The sequence below is a fragment of the Coffea arabica genome, chromosome 10e, assembly GCF_036785885.1.
Source record: "Coffea arabica cultivar ET-39 chromosome 10e, Coffea Arabica ET-39 HiFi, whole genome shotgun sequence".
Classification (NCBI taxonomy): Eukaryota; Viridiplantae; Streptophyta; class Magnoliopsida; order Gentianales; family Rubiaceae; genus Coffea; species Coffea arabica.
In genome coordinates, this window is record NC_092328.1 from 27,017,185 (window position 1) to 27,032,959 (window position 15,775).

The window sequence follows — 15,775 nt, forward strand, 5'->3', positions numbered from 1 at the left end:
GCGTACAACTCCTTGTCGTACGTGGGGTAGTTTAATGCAGCTCCCCCCAGTTTCTCACTGAAGAAGGCACAAGGCCTCTTGTCTTGCATGAGGACCGCTCCAATACCTACACCAGAAGCATCACATTCAATTTCAAAAGTCTTGTGAAAATTTGGTAATGCTAACACAGGTGCATGTGTGAGTGTGTCCTTGAGGGCGAGAAATGCTTGTTCTTGTGATACTCCCCAGTGGAACTTGTCATTCTTCTTTGTCACGGCGGTCAACGGGGCGGCAATGGTGCTAAAATCTTTGACAAAGCGCCGGTAAAAGCCCGCCAATCCAAGAAAGCTGCGCACGTCAGGGACGGATGTGGGAGTTGGCCATTGCTCGATGGCCTCAATCTTGGATTTGTCCACCTTGATGCCCTGCGAACTTACCACATAGCCTAAAAACACAAGCTCGTTAGTACAAAAGGTGCACTTCTTGAGGTTGGCGTAAAGATGCGCCTGTCGAAGTGTCTCAAGAACTAATCTCACATGCTCTAGGTGCTCATGCTCACTATGACTATAGATCAGGATGTCATCAAAGTAAACAATGACAAACTTGCCAATAAAGTGTCTCAACACATGGTTCATTAGTCGCATGAAGGTGCTAGGGGCATTAGTTAAGCCAAAAGGCATGACTAGCCACTCATAGAGACCATGTTTGGTTTTGAAGGCTGTTTTCAACTCGTCGCCCTCTTTCATCCGAATTTGATGATAGCCGCTCCTTAAGTCTATTTTGGTGAAAATAATGGCACCATCGAGTTCATCAAGCATATCATCAAGTCTAGGAATGGGATGACGATATTTGACAGTGATAGCGTTCACAGCCCGACAGTCAGTGCACATGCGCCAAGTACCGTCCTTTTTGGGAACAAGTATCATAGGCTTTCCTTTACCCAACCCTTACCTAAGAGGCCATCAACTTGCCTTTGAAGCTCCTTGGTCTCCTCAGGGCCCATGCGGTAAGCAGGTTTGTTGGGCAATGGTGCTCCAGGAATGAGGTCGATTTGGTGTTCAATTCCCCGAATGGGTGGTAAGCCATCAGGGACCTCGTCAGGGAAAACATCCTCAAATTCTTGCAAAAGAGCAACTATGCTCGCAGGCAACGCCTTGTCGAGCTCAGCAACATCCAAGAGCACATGCTTGCAAATCATGAGAAGTATAGGCTGATTAGAGTTCACCACTTTTCTAACATCTTTAGCCTTAATAATCATGTTGTGCTTCCTAGTGGTAGGTGCGGTAGGTGATTTGTCATGTATACCCCTAGGTGTGCTCCCTTGACCCTTGGTTGATGGCTCACTCGTAGACGTGGATCCTTTACCAGGGTCGACTGCCTTTAGTTTCCTCCTTTGACGGTCTCGTTCACACTCCCTTTGCAATAGTAGTTGGTCCTCATAAACTTGTGCAGGTGTGAGAGGTGTAAGGACCTTACGTTTGCCATCGTGCAAAAGTGTGTACCCATGGTGCTGAAGGGATAGGTAGAGGTGTATACAAACTGAAAGGTTGGAGCTTGGACTTGGCACGGTGACAGGTGATGCAGCGTGACACCACTCGCTCTACATCCCGCCTCATGCGTGGCCAACAGAAATGTTCCTGTAAAGCACACAAGGTCTTGGTGACACCAAAGTGTCCTGATACGTTCCTCGATCAACTTGTTTCGAGACACGTAGCACGTTTGCCCAAGGATCTAGCAAGGTTGTCCAACGCTTGGATCGCGGGACCTAGAATCAAACGGACGACACGATTTGATTTATGTGGTAGACGACACTCCGATGAATGTGAATACTCCAGGGGAATAGGTCGGATGAACAATCGAGGACAGGACGCAAGATTGCTCAATAACCCTTGCCAAAGCAAGTTAAAGTGCTCGAACTCTCTTCTTAGAAGAAGGAACGAATTAAACCAATTTTATTGATAAAACGACTACCCTAAAACCTTACAAATCAAGCCTATTTATAGGCCAAAGTGACTAAGAAAACCTAAGGAAACAATGGCAAAGAGTTCGGCCATCTTGGTAGTTTTTATAGACGATTTGTTAAAGATTTTAGTACCATTGCTGCACCTCTAACTGCTGTAATTAAGAAAAATGAGCCATTTGTGTGGAGAGATGCTCAAGTACGTGCTTTCCAAATGCTTAAACATCAACTCACACATGCACCACTACTTGCATTACCATGCTTTGACGAGATGTTTTAAATAGAGTGTGATGCATCTGGGGTGGGTATTGGAGCTGTCCTAATGCAAGAGGGCAAACCAATTGCATACTTTAGTGAAAAACTCAATGGGGCAGTTTTGAACTATTCCACTTATGATAAGGAGTTGTACTCCTTAATCCGTGCTTTAGAAACTTGGCAACATTACTTGAGACCAAGGGAATTTGTCATACACACTGACCATGAGTCGCTTAAGCACATTAAGTCACAATACAAGTTGAATAAGCGTCATGTTAGGTGGATTGCATTTATTGAAACCTTCCCTTATGTGATTAAGTACAAAGTGGGGAAAACTAATGTTGTTGCTGATGCATTATCACGTCGGTACTCTTTGCTTACTCAACTTGATGCAAGGTTGTTAGGATTTGAATTAGTTAAAGAGTTATACACCAATGACCCAGATTTCTCAGGTATTTATGACTCTTGTGGTTCAGCAACTCAAGGTAAATTCTACATCCTTGATGGATTTCTTTTCTACCTCAATCGACTATGTATACCTAACTGCTCTATTCGCTCTTTACTTGTTAGGGAAGCACATGGAGGTGGCTTGATGGGACACTTTGGCGTGGCTAAAACCTTAGCTATCCTTCAAGAGCACTTCCATTGGCCAAGGATGAAACGAGATGTGGAGCGAATGGTGGCTAAATGCATTACTTGCCACAAAGCTAAGTCTAAACTTCAACCCTATGGCCTTTATAGTCCTTTACCTGTACCTAAGGAACCTTGGACCGACATTTCCATGGATTTTGTTTTAGGGTTGCCTAGGTCAAAGAGGGGAAATGATAGCATCTTTGTTATTGTTGACAGATTTTCAAAAATGGCACATTTTATACCATGTCACAAAACAGATGATGCATCGCACATTGCTGATTTATTTTTCAAAGAAATCATTAGATTGCATGGCATGCCTAGGACAATTGTCTCTGATAGGGATGTCAAATTTTTGAGTTACTTTTGGAAAACTTTGTGGGGAAAATTGGGTACCAAATTGCTATTTTCTACTACTAGTCACCCACAAACTGATGGCCAAACTGAGGTTGTCAATCGTACACTATCTACACTCTTGCGTGCCATCATTAGAAAAAACATTAGAACTTGGGAAGAGTGTTTACCCCATGTTGAGTTTGCATACAATCGTACGGTGCATAGTTCTACTCATTTTTCACCATTTGAAATAGTCTATGGTTTTAACCCTTTAACACCACTAGACTTATCACCTTTACCTTCTTCTGAGCACATTAACATGGATGGTGCTAAACGAGCAGATTTTGTCAAGAAATTACACCAGCAGGTACGCCTAAACATTGAGCGAAGGATGGACCAAGTTGCTCAACGGGTTAACAAGGGACGCCAACGCGTTGTGTTTGAACCTGGTGACTGGGTGTGGTTACATCTACGCAAGGAAAGGTTCCCAGTCCAAAGGCGCAATAAATTACTTCCCCGAGGAGATGGGCCGTTCCAAGTCATCAAGCGCATCAATGACAATGCTTACAAACTGGACCTACCCGGTGAGTACAATGTGAGCGCTACATTCAATGTCTCTGATCTATCTCCTTTTCTTGCAGACGATGAAGCTGATTTGAGGACAAATCCTTTTGAAGAGGAGGGGGATGATACGAACCAAGAGACACCATTGCGAACTATTCGAGTTCCCCTAGGACCCGTAACTCGAGCACGAGCTAAGAAGATGAGGGAGGAACTCCAAGGACTTGTTCATGAGATACAAGGCCAAGAAATTGTCCCCAAGGTCATTGAGGGACTTGAGCATGAAGGAATGAAAGCCATCCATGTAGTGCACGTCAAAGAGAACCATGTGTGACCCTTCTCTAGTCACATTTGCTGTTTTAATTAAGTCATTGTAATAAGGGCTTAATGGTCCATAGCATTGCTTATTTACCTAAGCGATGACCTCATAAGGTTATTTACCTAAGCGATGACCTCATAAGGTTGTTTACCTAAGGGATGACCTCATAAGGTTTGGTCAAGCCCACAATTCTTAGTCTTATGGAAATAGTCAAGCCTACAATTGTTAGTCTTAGTCAAGACCACAACTCTAGACTAGTTCCACATTTAGTTGTTCATCTCTATGTAAGGCTATAAATAGCCCACACTTCCAATGGATTTAGGCATTCAATCAATAAATCAGATTTTGAGAGTTTTCTTGGTTTCTCCAAGGCTTCTTGAATACCTTAGAATTTCTCTAGGTGTTCGTGACTTATCAATCTAGAATCGCACTAGGTTGTGGCGTCTTCTACCATTATACCAAGGTTCGTTAACCACGTGATTAACGGGTTGAGGTCATCCGCTCCAAACTTGGTGTCCTCTTGTCGATCCTGAATCTAATCTTTTACGGGTTTCGTCACAAGGTTGGCGACGTTCGTATCAGACCTCGTCAGGGAAAACATCCTCAAATTCTTGCAAAAGAGCAACTATGCTCGCAGGCAACGCCTTGTCGAGCTCAGCAACATCCAAGAGCACATGCTTGCAAATCATGAGAAGTATAGGCTGATTAGAGTTCACCACTTTTCTAACATCTTTAGCCTTAATAATCATGTTGTACTTCCTAGTGGTAGGTGCGGTAGGTGATTTGTCATGTATACCCCTAGGTGTGCTCCCTTGACCCTTGGTTGATGGCTCACTCGTAGACGTGGATCCTTTACCAGGGTCGACTGCCTTTAGTTTCCTCCTTTGACGGTCTCGTTCACACTCCCTTTGCAATAGTAGTTGGTCCTCATAAACTTGTGCAGGTGTGAGAGGTGTAAGGACCTTACGTTTGCCATCGTGCAAAAGTGTGTACCCATGGTGCTGAAGGGATAGGTAGAGGTGTATACAAACTGAAAGGTTGGAGCTTGGACTTGGCACGGTGACAGGTGATGCAGCGTGACACCACTCGCTCTACATCCCGCCTCATGCGTGGCCAACAGAAATGTTCCTGTAAAGCACACAAGGTCTTGGTGACACCAAAGTGTCCTGATACGTTCCTCGATCAACTTGTTTCGAGACACGTAGCACGTTTGCCCAAGGATCTAGCAAGGTTGTCCAACGCTTGGATCGCGGGACCTAGAATCAAACGGACGACACGATTTGATTTATGTGGTAGACGACACTCCGATGAATGTGAATACTCCAGGGGAATAGGTCGGATGAACAATCGAGGACAGGACGCAAGATTGCTCAATAACCCTTGCCAAAGCAAGTTAAAGTGCTCGAACTCTCTTCTTAGAAGAAGGAACGAATTAAACCAATTTTATTGATAAAACGACTACCCTAAAACCTTACAAAGCAAGCCTATTTATAGGCCAAAGTGACTAAGAAAACCTAAGGAAACAATGGCAAAGAGTTCGGCCATCTTGGTGTCCAAGATGGGCCGGCCCAATGAGCTATGAAGACAAATTAATCCAATCTATCAAATACTAAGGCTAAGGCCCTATAGGGCCGGTCCTCTTGAAGGCCCACTTGAGTCTTCGTGGGCTTGGATCATGGTGCAAATGGCTTGATTGTCTCTCTCTAAGCCCTCAATATCTTTGTGAACTCCATGTTGGTCTTGGACGACTCGAACCAGGGCTTGGAGTGATTCTTTGAAGAGCTTGGCCCGTGCACGTGTGACTGGGCCCAATGGAACTCGGACTGGGTTATTGCGTGGGCTGAGACTCGTGCACACATCAGTCCTCTCCTCTTGAGAAGGATTTGCCCTCAAATCTGGATCCTCCTCGTCAAGAAATGGGCTTAGGTCCGCGACGTTGAAGGTTGCACTAACAGTGTACTCCCCAGGTAGCTCCAACTTGTATGCGTTGTCATTGACTCGTTGGAGTACCCGAAATGGTCCATCACCTCTTGGGGACAATTTGCTTTGGCGTTGCTTGGGAAATCGCTCGTTCCTCAAGTGTAGCCAAACCCAATCTCCAGGCTCAAAAATCATCTTGCGACGGTGGTTGTTGGCTTGCTGGATGTATTGCTGCGTACGCTTCTCAATGTTTGCTCGGACGGCCTCATGTAACCTGCGCACAGAATCAGCTTTCTTTTTCCCATCTAAGCTTGTGTGGTCAGAGGAAGGTAAGGGCACCAAATCAAGGGGGGTGACGGGGTTGAAGCCATAAACAATCTCAAAGGGGGAGTATTGTGTGGCACTATGCACAGTTCGATTGTAGGCGAATTCAACATGAGGGAGGCACTCTTCCCAAGTCTTAAGATTCTTGTTAATCAAGGCCCGAAGTAGAGTGCCAAGTGTGCGATTGACAACTTCAGTTTGTCCATCGCTTTGTGGATGACTAGTGGTGGAGAATAATAACCTAGTGCCTAGTTTGGACCACAAAGTCTTCCAAAAGTAACTCAAGAATTTCACATCTCTATCACTGACAATAGTTTTAGGCAGGCCATGCAGACGGACAATTTCTTTGAAGAACATATTAGCAATATGAGATGCATCGTCAGTTTTGTGGCGAGGAATAAAATGAGCCATCTTAGAGAATCTATCAACCACAACAAAGATGGAGTCATTACCCCTTGTTGATCTAGGCAATCCTAATACAAAGTCCATAGACAAATCAACCCAAGGATGGTGAGGGATAGGTAATGGGGTATACAAGCCATATGGATTTGTCTTAGACTTTGCCTGGTGACAAGTAGCACATCTACCAACCATGCGTTCAACATCTCTACGCATATGAGGCCAGTAAAAGTGCTCTTGCAACATGGCCAGAGTCTTGGTGATGCCAAAGTGGCCCATGAGACCACCACTATGTGCCTCTCGAATCAAAAGATCACGAATGGAAGAATTAGGTACACACAGTTTATCTACATGGAATAGAAATCCATCATGCAAGAAGTATTTTCCATGCGGGTTCTTAACACAAGCAACATAGATATCACCAAAGTCATGATCATTTGTGTAGAGTTCCTTAACCATTTCGAACCCTAGTAACTTGGCATCCAGAAGGGCAAGCAACGAATGTCTACGTGATAATGCATCAGCCACTACATTCGTTTTGCCAGTCTTATACTTAATGACATACGAAAAGGTGTCAATGAAGCTTACCCATTTGGCATGTCGCTTGCTTAACTTGGGTTGTCCCTTGAGGTACTTCAATGACTCGTGATCAGTGTGTATCACGAACTCCCGAGGGCGAAGATAGTGTTGCCAAGTCTCCAAAGCCCTCACTAAAGCGTACAACTCCTTGTCGTACGTGGGGTAGTTTAATGCAGCTCCCCCCAGTTTCTCACTGAAGAAGGCACAAGGCCTCTTGTCTTGCATGAGGACCGCTCCAATACCTACACCAGAAGCATCACATTCAATTTCAAAAGTCTTGTGAAAATTTGGTAATGCTAACACAGGTGCATGTGTGAGTGTGTCCTTGAGGGCGAGAAATGCTTGTTCTTGTGATACTCCCCAGTGGAACTTGTCATTCTTCTTTGTCACGGCGGTCAACGGGGCGGCAATGGTGCTAAAATCTTTGACAAAGCGCCGGTAAAAGCCCGCCAATCCAAGAAAGCTGCGCACGTCAGGGACGGATGTGGGAGTTGGCCATTGCTCGATGGCCTCAATCTTGGATTTGTCCACCTTGATGCCCTGCGAACTTACCACATAGCCTAAAAACACAAGCTCGTTAGTACAAAAGGTGCACTTCTTGAGGTTGGCGTAAAGATGCGCCTGTCGAAGTGTCTCAAGAACTAATCTCACATGCTCTAGGTGCTCATGCTCACTATGACTATAGATCAGGATGTCATCAAAGTAAACAATGACAAACTTGCCAATAAAGTGTCTCAACACATGGTTCATTAGTCGCATGAAGGTGCTAGGGGCATTAGTTAAGCCAAAAGGCATGACTAGCCACTCATAGAGACCATGTTTGGTTTTGAAGGCTGTTTTCAACTCGTCGCCCTCTTTCATCCGAATTTGATGATAGCCGCTCCTTAAGTCTATTTTGGTGAAAATAATGGCACCATCGAGTTCATCAAGCATATCATCAAGTCTAGGAATGGGATGACGATATTTGACAGTGATAGCGTTCACAGCCCGACAGTCAGTGCACATGCGCCAAGTACCGTCCTTTTTGGGAACAAGTATCATAGGCACAGCGCAAGGACTTTTTCCTTTACCCAACCCTTACCTAAGAGGCCATCAACTTGCCTTTGAAGCTCCTTGGTCTCCTCAGGGCCCATGCGGTAAGCAGGTTTGTTGGGCAATGGTGCTCCAGGAATGAGGTCGATTTGGTGTTCAATTCCCCGAATGGGTGGTAAGCCATCAGGGACCTCGTCAGGGAAAACATCCTCAAATTCTTGCAAAAGAGCAACTATGCTCGCAGGCAACGCCTTGTCGAGCTCAGCAACATCCAAGAGCACATGCTTGCAAATCATGAGAAGTATAGGCTGATTAGAGTTCACCACTTTTCTAACATCTTTAGCCTTAATAATCATGTTGTGCTTCCTAGTGGTAGGTGCGGTAGGTGATTTGTCATGTATACCCCTAGGTGTGCTCCCTTGACCCTTGGTTGATGGCTCACTCGTAGACGTGGATCCTTTACCAGGGTCGACTGCCTTTAGTTTCCTCCTTTGACGGTCTCGTTCACACTCCCTTTGCAATAGTAGTTGGTCCTCATAAACTTGTGCAGGTGTGAGAGGTGTAAGGACCTTACGTTTGCCATCGTGCAAAAGTGTGTACCCATGGTGCTGAAGGGATAGGTAGAGGTGTATACAAACTGAAAGGTTGGAGCTTGGACTTGGCACGGTGACAGGTGATGCAGCGTGACACCACTCGCTCTACATCCCGCCTCATGCGTGGCCAACAGAAATGTTCCTGTAAAGCACACAAGGTCTTGGTGACACCAAAGTGTCCTGATACGTTCCTCGATCAACTTGTTTCGAGACACGTAGCACGTTTGCCCAAGGATCTAGCAAGGTTGTCCAACGCTTGGATCGCGGGACCTAGAATCAAACGGACGACACGATTTGATTTATGTGGTAGACGACACTCCGATGAATGTGAATACTCCAGGGGAATAGGTCGGATGAACAATCGAGGACAGGACGCAAGATTGCTCAATAACCCTTGCCAAAGCAAGTTAAAGTGCTCGAACTCTCTTCTTAGAAGAAGGAACGAATTAAACCAATTTTATTGATAAAACGACTACCCTAAAACCTTACAAATCAAGCCTATTTATAGGCCAAAGTGACTAAGAAAACCTAAGGAAACAATGGCAAAGAGTTCGGCCATCTTGGTAGTTTTTATAGACGATTTGTTAAAGATTTTAGTACCATTGCTGCACCTCTAACTGCTGTAATTAAGAAAAATGAGCCATTTGTGTGGAGAGATGCTCAAGTACGTGCTTTCCAAATGCTTAAACATCAACTCACACATGCACCACTACTTGCATTACCATGCTTTGACGAGATGTTTTAAATAGAGTGTGATGCATCTGGGGTGGGTATTGGAGCTGTCCTAATGCAAGAGGGCAAACCAATTGCATACTTTAGTGAAAAACTCAATGGGGCAGTTTTGAACTATTCCACTTATGATAAGGAGTTGTACTCCTTAATCCGTGCTTTAGAAACTTGGCAACATTACTTGAGACCAAGGGAATTTGTCATACACACTGACCATGAGTCGCTTAAGCACATTAAGTCACAATACAAGTTGAATAAGCGTCATGTTAGGTGGATTGCATTTATTGAAACCTTCCCTTATGTGATTAAGTACAAAGTGGGGAAAACTAATGTTGTTGCTGATGCATTATCACGTCGGTACTCTTTGCTTACTCAACTTGATGCAAGGTTGTTAGGATTTGAATTAGTTAAAGAGTTATACACCAATGACCCAGATTTCTCAGGTATTTATGACTCTTGTGGTTCAGCAACTCAAGGTAAATTCTACATCCTTGATGGATTTCTTTTCTACCTCAATCGACTATGTATACCTAACTGCTCTATTCGCTCTTTACTTGTTAGGGAAGCACATGGAGGTGGCTTGATGGGACACTTTGGCGTGGCTAAAACCTTAGCTATCCTTCAAGAGCACTTCCATTGGCCAAGGATGAAACGAGATGTGGAGCGAATGGTGGCTAAATGCATTACTTGCCACAAAGCTAAGTCTAAACTTCAACCCTATGGCCTTTATAGTCCTTTACCTGTACCTAAGGAACCTTGGACCGACATTTCCATGGATTTTGTTTTAGGGTTGCCTAGGTCAAAGAGGGGAAATGATAGCATCTTTGTTATTGTTGACAGATTTTCAAAAATGGCACATTTTATACCATGTCACAAAACAGATGATGCATCGCACATTGCTGATTTATTTTTCAAAGAAATCATTAGATTGCATGGCATGCCTAGGACAATTGTCTCTGATAGGGATGTCAAATTTTTGAGTTACTTTTGGAAAACTTTGTGGGGAAAATTGGGTACCAAATTGCTATTTTCTACTACTAGTCACCCACAAACTGATGGCCAAACTGAGGTTGTCAATCGTACACTATCTACACTCTTGCGTGCCATCATTAGAAAAAACATTAGAACTTGGGAAGAGTGTTTACCCCATGTTGAGTTTGCATACAATCGTACGGTGCATAGTTCTACTCATTTTTCACCATTTGAAATAGTCTATGGTTTTAACCCTTTAACACCACTAGACTTATCACCTTTACCTTCTTCTGAGCACATTAACATGGATGGTGCTAAACGAGCAGATTTTGTCAAGAAATTACACCAGCAGGTACGCCTAAACATTGAGCGAAGGATGGACCAAGTTGCTCAACGGGTTAACAAGGGACGCCAACGCGTTGTGTTTGAACCTGGTGACTGGGTGTGGTTACATCTACGCAAGGAAAGGTTCCCAGTCCAAAGGCGCAATAAATTACTTCCCCGAGGAGATGGGCCGTTCCAAGTCATCAAGCGCATCAATGACAATGCTTACAAACTGGACCTACCCGGTGAGTACAATGTGAGCGCTACATTCAATGTCTCTGATCTATCTCCTTTTCTTGCAGACGATGAAGCTGATTTGAGGACAAATCCTTTTGAAGAGGAGGGGGATGATACGAACCAAGAGACACCATTGCGAACTATTCGAGTTCCCCTAGGACCCGTAACTCGAGCACGAGCTAAGAAGATGAGGGAGGAACTCCAAGGACTTGTTCATGAGATACAAGGCCAAGAAATTGTCCCCAAGGTCATTGAGGGACTTGAGCATGAAGGAATGAAAGCCATCCATGTAGTGCACGTCAAAGAGAACCATGTGTGACCCTTCTCTAGTCACATTTGCTGTTTTAATTAAGTCATTGTAATAAGGGCTTAATGGTCCATAGCATTGCTTATTTACCTAAGCGATGACCTCATAAGGTTATTTACCTAAGCGATGACCTCATAAGGTTGTTTACCTAAGGGATGACCTCATAAGGTTTGGTCAAGCCCACAATTCTTAGTCTTATGGAAATAGTCAAGCCTACAATTGTTAGTCTTAGTCAAGACCACAACTCTAGACTAGTTCCACATTTAGTTGTTCATCTCTATGTAAGGCTATAAATAGCCCACACTTCCAATGGATTTAGGCATTCAATCAATAAATCAGATTTTGAGAGTTTTCTTGGTTTCTCCAAGGCTTCTTGAATACCTTAGAATTTCTCTAGGTGTTCGTGACTTATCAATCTAGAATCGCACTAGGTTGTGGCGTCTTCTACCATTATACCAAGGTTCGTTAACCACGTGATTAACGGGTTGAGGTCATCCGCTCCAAACTTGGTGTCCTCTTGTCGATCCTGAATCTAATCTTTTACGGGTTTCGTCACAAGGTTGGCGACGTTCGTATCAGACCTCGTCAGGGAAAACATCCTCAAATTCTTGCAAAAGAGCAACTATGCTCGCAGGCAACGCCTTGTCGAGCTCAGCAACATCCAAGAGCACATGCTTGCAAATCATGAGAAGTATAGGCTGATTAGAGTTCACCACTTTTCTAACATCTTTAGCCTTAATAATCATGTTGTACTTCCTAGTGGTAGGTGCGGTAGGTGATTTGTCATGTATACCCCTAGGTGTGCTCCCTTGACCCTTGGTTGATGGCTCACTCGTAGACGTGGATCCTTTACCAGGGTCGACTGCCTTTAGTTTCCTCCTTTGACGGTCTCGTTCACACTCCCTTTGCAATAGTAGTTGGTCCTCATAAACTTGTGCAGGTGTGAGAGGTGTAAGGACCTTACGTTTGCCATCGTGCAAAAGTGTGTACCCATGGTGCTGAAGGGATAGGTAGAGGTGTATACAAACTGAAAGGTTGGAGCTTGGACTTGGCACGGTGACAGGTGATGCAGCGTGACACCACTCGCTCTACATCCCGCCTCATGCGTGGCCAACAGAAATGTTCCTGTAAAGCACACAAGGTCTTGGTGACACCAAAGTGTCCTGATACGTTCCTCGATCAACTTGTTTCGAGACACGTAGCACGTTTGCCCAAGGATCTAGCAAGGTTGTCCAACGCTTGGATCGCGGGACCTAGAATCAAACGGACGACACGATTTGATTTATGTGGTAGACGACACTCCGATGAATGTGAATACTCCAGGGGAATAGGTCGGATGAACAATCGAGGACAGGACGCAAGATTGCTCAATAACCCTTGCCAAAGCAAGTTAAAGTGCTCGAACTCTCTTCTTAGAAGAAGGAACGAATTAAACCAATTTTATTGATAAAACGACTACCCTAAAACCTTACAAAGCAAGCCTATTTATAGGCCAAAGTGACTAAGAAAACCTAAGGAAACAATGGCAAAGAGTTCGGCCATCTTGGTGTCCAAGATGGGCCGGCCCAATGAGCTATGAAGACAAATTAATCCAATCTATCAAATACTAAGGCTAAGGCCCTATAGGGCCGGTCCTCTTGAAGGCCCACTTGAGTCTTCGTGGGCTTGGATCATGGTGCAAATGGCTTGATTGTCTCTCTCTAAGCCCTCAATATCTTTGTGAACTCCATGTTGGTCTTGGACGACTCGAACCAGGGCTTGGAGTGATTCTTTGAAGAGCTTGGCCCGTGCACGTGTGACTGGGCCCAATGGAACTCGGACTGGGTTATTGCGTGGGCTGAGACTCGTGCACACATCAGTCCTCTCCTCTTGAGAAGGATTTGCCCTCAAATCTGGATCCTCCTCGTCAAGAAATGGGCTTAGGTCCGCGACGTTGAAGGTTGCACTAACAGTGTACTCCCCAGGTAGCTCCAACTTGTATGCGTTGTCATTGACTCGTTGGAGTACCCGAAATGGTCCATCACCTCTTGGGGACAATTTGCTTTGGCGTTGCTTGGGAAATCGCTCGTTCCTCAAGTGTAGCCAAACCCAATCTCCAGGCTCAAAAATCATCTTGCGACGGTGGTTGTTGGCTTGCTGGATGTATTGCTGCGTACGCTTCTCAATGTTTGCTCGGACGGCCTCATGTAACCTGCGCACAGAATCAGCTTTCTTTTTCCCATCTAAGCTTGTGTGGTCAGAGGAAGGTAAGGGCACCAAATCAAGGGGGGTGACGGGGTTGAAGCCATAAACAATCTCAAAGGGGGAGTATTGTGTGGCACTATGCACAGTTCGATTGTAGGCGAATTCAACATGAGGGAGGCACTCTTCCCAAGTCTTAAGATTCTTGTTAATCAAGGCCCGAAGTAGAGTGCCAAGTGTGCGATTGACAACTTCAGTTTGTCCATCGCTTTGTGGATGACTAGTGGTGGAGAATAATAACCTAGTGCCTAGTTTGGACCACAAAGTCTTCCAAAAGTAACTCAAGAATTTCACATCTCTATCACTGACAATAGTTTTAGGCAGGCCATGCAGACGGACAATTTCTTTGAAGAACATATTAGCAATATGAGATGCATCGTCAGTTTTGTGGCGAGGAATAAAATGAGCCATCTTAGAGAATCTATCAACCACAACAAAGATGGAGTCATTACCCCTTGTTGATCTAGGCAATCCTAATACAAAGTCCATAGACAAATCAACCCAAGGATGGTGAGGGATGATAGGTAATGGGGTATACAAGCCATATGGATTTGTCTTAGACTTTGCCTGGTGACAAGTAGCACATCTACCAACCATGCGTTCAACATCTCTACGCATATGAGGCCAGTAAAAGTGCTCTTGCAACATGGCCAGAGTCTTGGTGATGCCAAAGTGGCCCATGAGACCACCACTATGTGCCTCTCGAATCAAAAGATCACGAATGGAAGAATTAGGTACACACAGTTTATCTACATGGAATAGAAATCCATCATGCAAGAAGTATTTTCCATGCGGGTTCTTAACACAAGCAACATAGATATCACCAAAGTCATGATCATTTGTGTAGAGTTCCTTAACCATTTCGAACCCTAGTAACTTGGCATCCAGAAGGGCAAGCAACGAATGTCTACGTGATAATGCATCAGCCACTACATTCGTTTTGCCAGTCTTATACTTAATGACATACGAAAAGGTGTCAATGAAGCTTACCCATTTGGCATGTCGCTTGCTTAACTTGGGTTGTCCCTTGAGGTACTTCAATGACTCGTGATCAGTGTGTATCACGAACTCCCGAGGGCGAAGATAGTGTTGCCAAGTCTCCAAAGCCCTCACTAAAGCGTACAACTCCTTGTCGTACGTGGGGTAGTTTAATGCAGCTCCCCCCAGTTTCTCACTGAAGAAGGCACAAGGCCTCTTGTCTTGCATGAGGACCGCTCCAATACCTACACCAGAAGCATCACATTCAATTTCAAAAGTCTTGTGAAAATTTGGTAATGCTAACACAGGTGCATGTGTGAGTGTGTCCTTGAGGGCGAGAAATGCTTGTTCTTGTGATACTCCCCAGTGGAACTTGTCATTCTTCTTTGTCACGGCGGTCAACGGGGCGGCAATGGTGCTAAAATCTTTGACAAAGCGCCGGTAAAAGCCCGCCAATCCAAGAAAGCTGCGCACGTCAGGGACGGATGTGGGAGTTGGCCATTGCTCGATGGCCTCAATCTTGGATTTGTCCACCTTGATGCCCTGCGAACTTACCACATAGCCTAAAAACACAAGCTCGTTAGTACAAAAGGTGCACTTCTTGAGGTTGGCGTAAAGATGCGCCTGTCGAAGTGTCTCAAGAACTAATCTCACATGCTCTAGGTGCTCATGCTCACTATGACTATAGATCAGGATGTCATCAAAGTAAACAATGACAAACTTGCCCATAAAGTGTCTCAACACATGGTTCATTAGTCGCATGAAGGTGCTAGGGGCATTAGTTAAGCCAAAAGGCATGACTAGCCACTCATAGAGACCATGTTTGGTTTTGAAGGCTGTTTTCAACTCGTCGCCCTCTTTCATCCGAATTTGATGATAGCCGCTCCTTAAGTCTATTTTGGTGAAAATAATGGCACCATCGAGTTCATCAAGCATATCATCAAGTCTAGGAATGGGATGACGATATTTGACAGTGATAGCGTTCACAGCCCGACAGTCAGTGCACATGCGCCAAGTACCGTCCTTTTTGGGAACAAGTATCATAGGCACAGCGCAAGGACTTAGACTTTCCTTTACCCAACCCTTACCTAAGAGGCCAT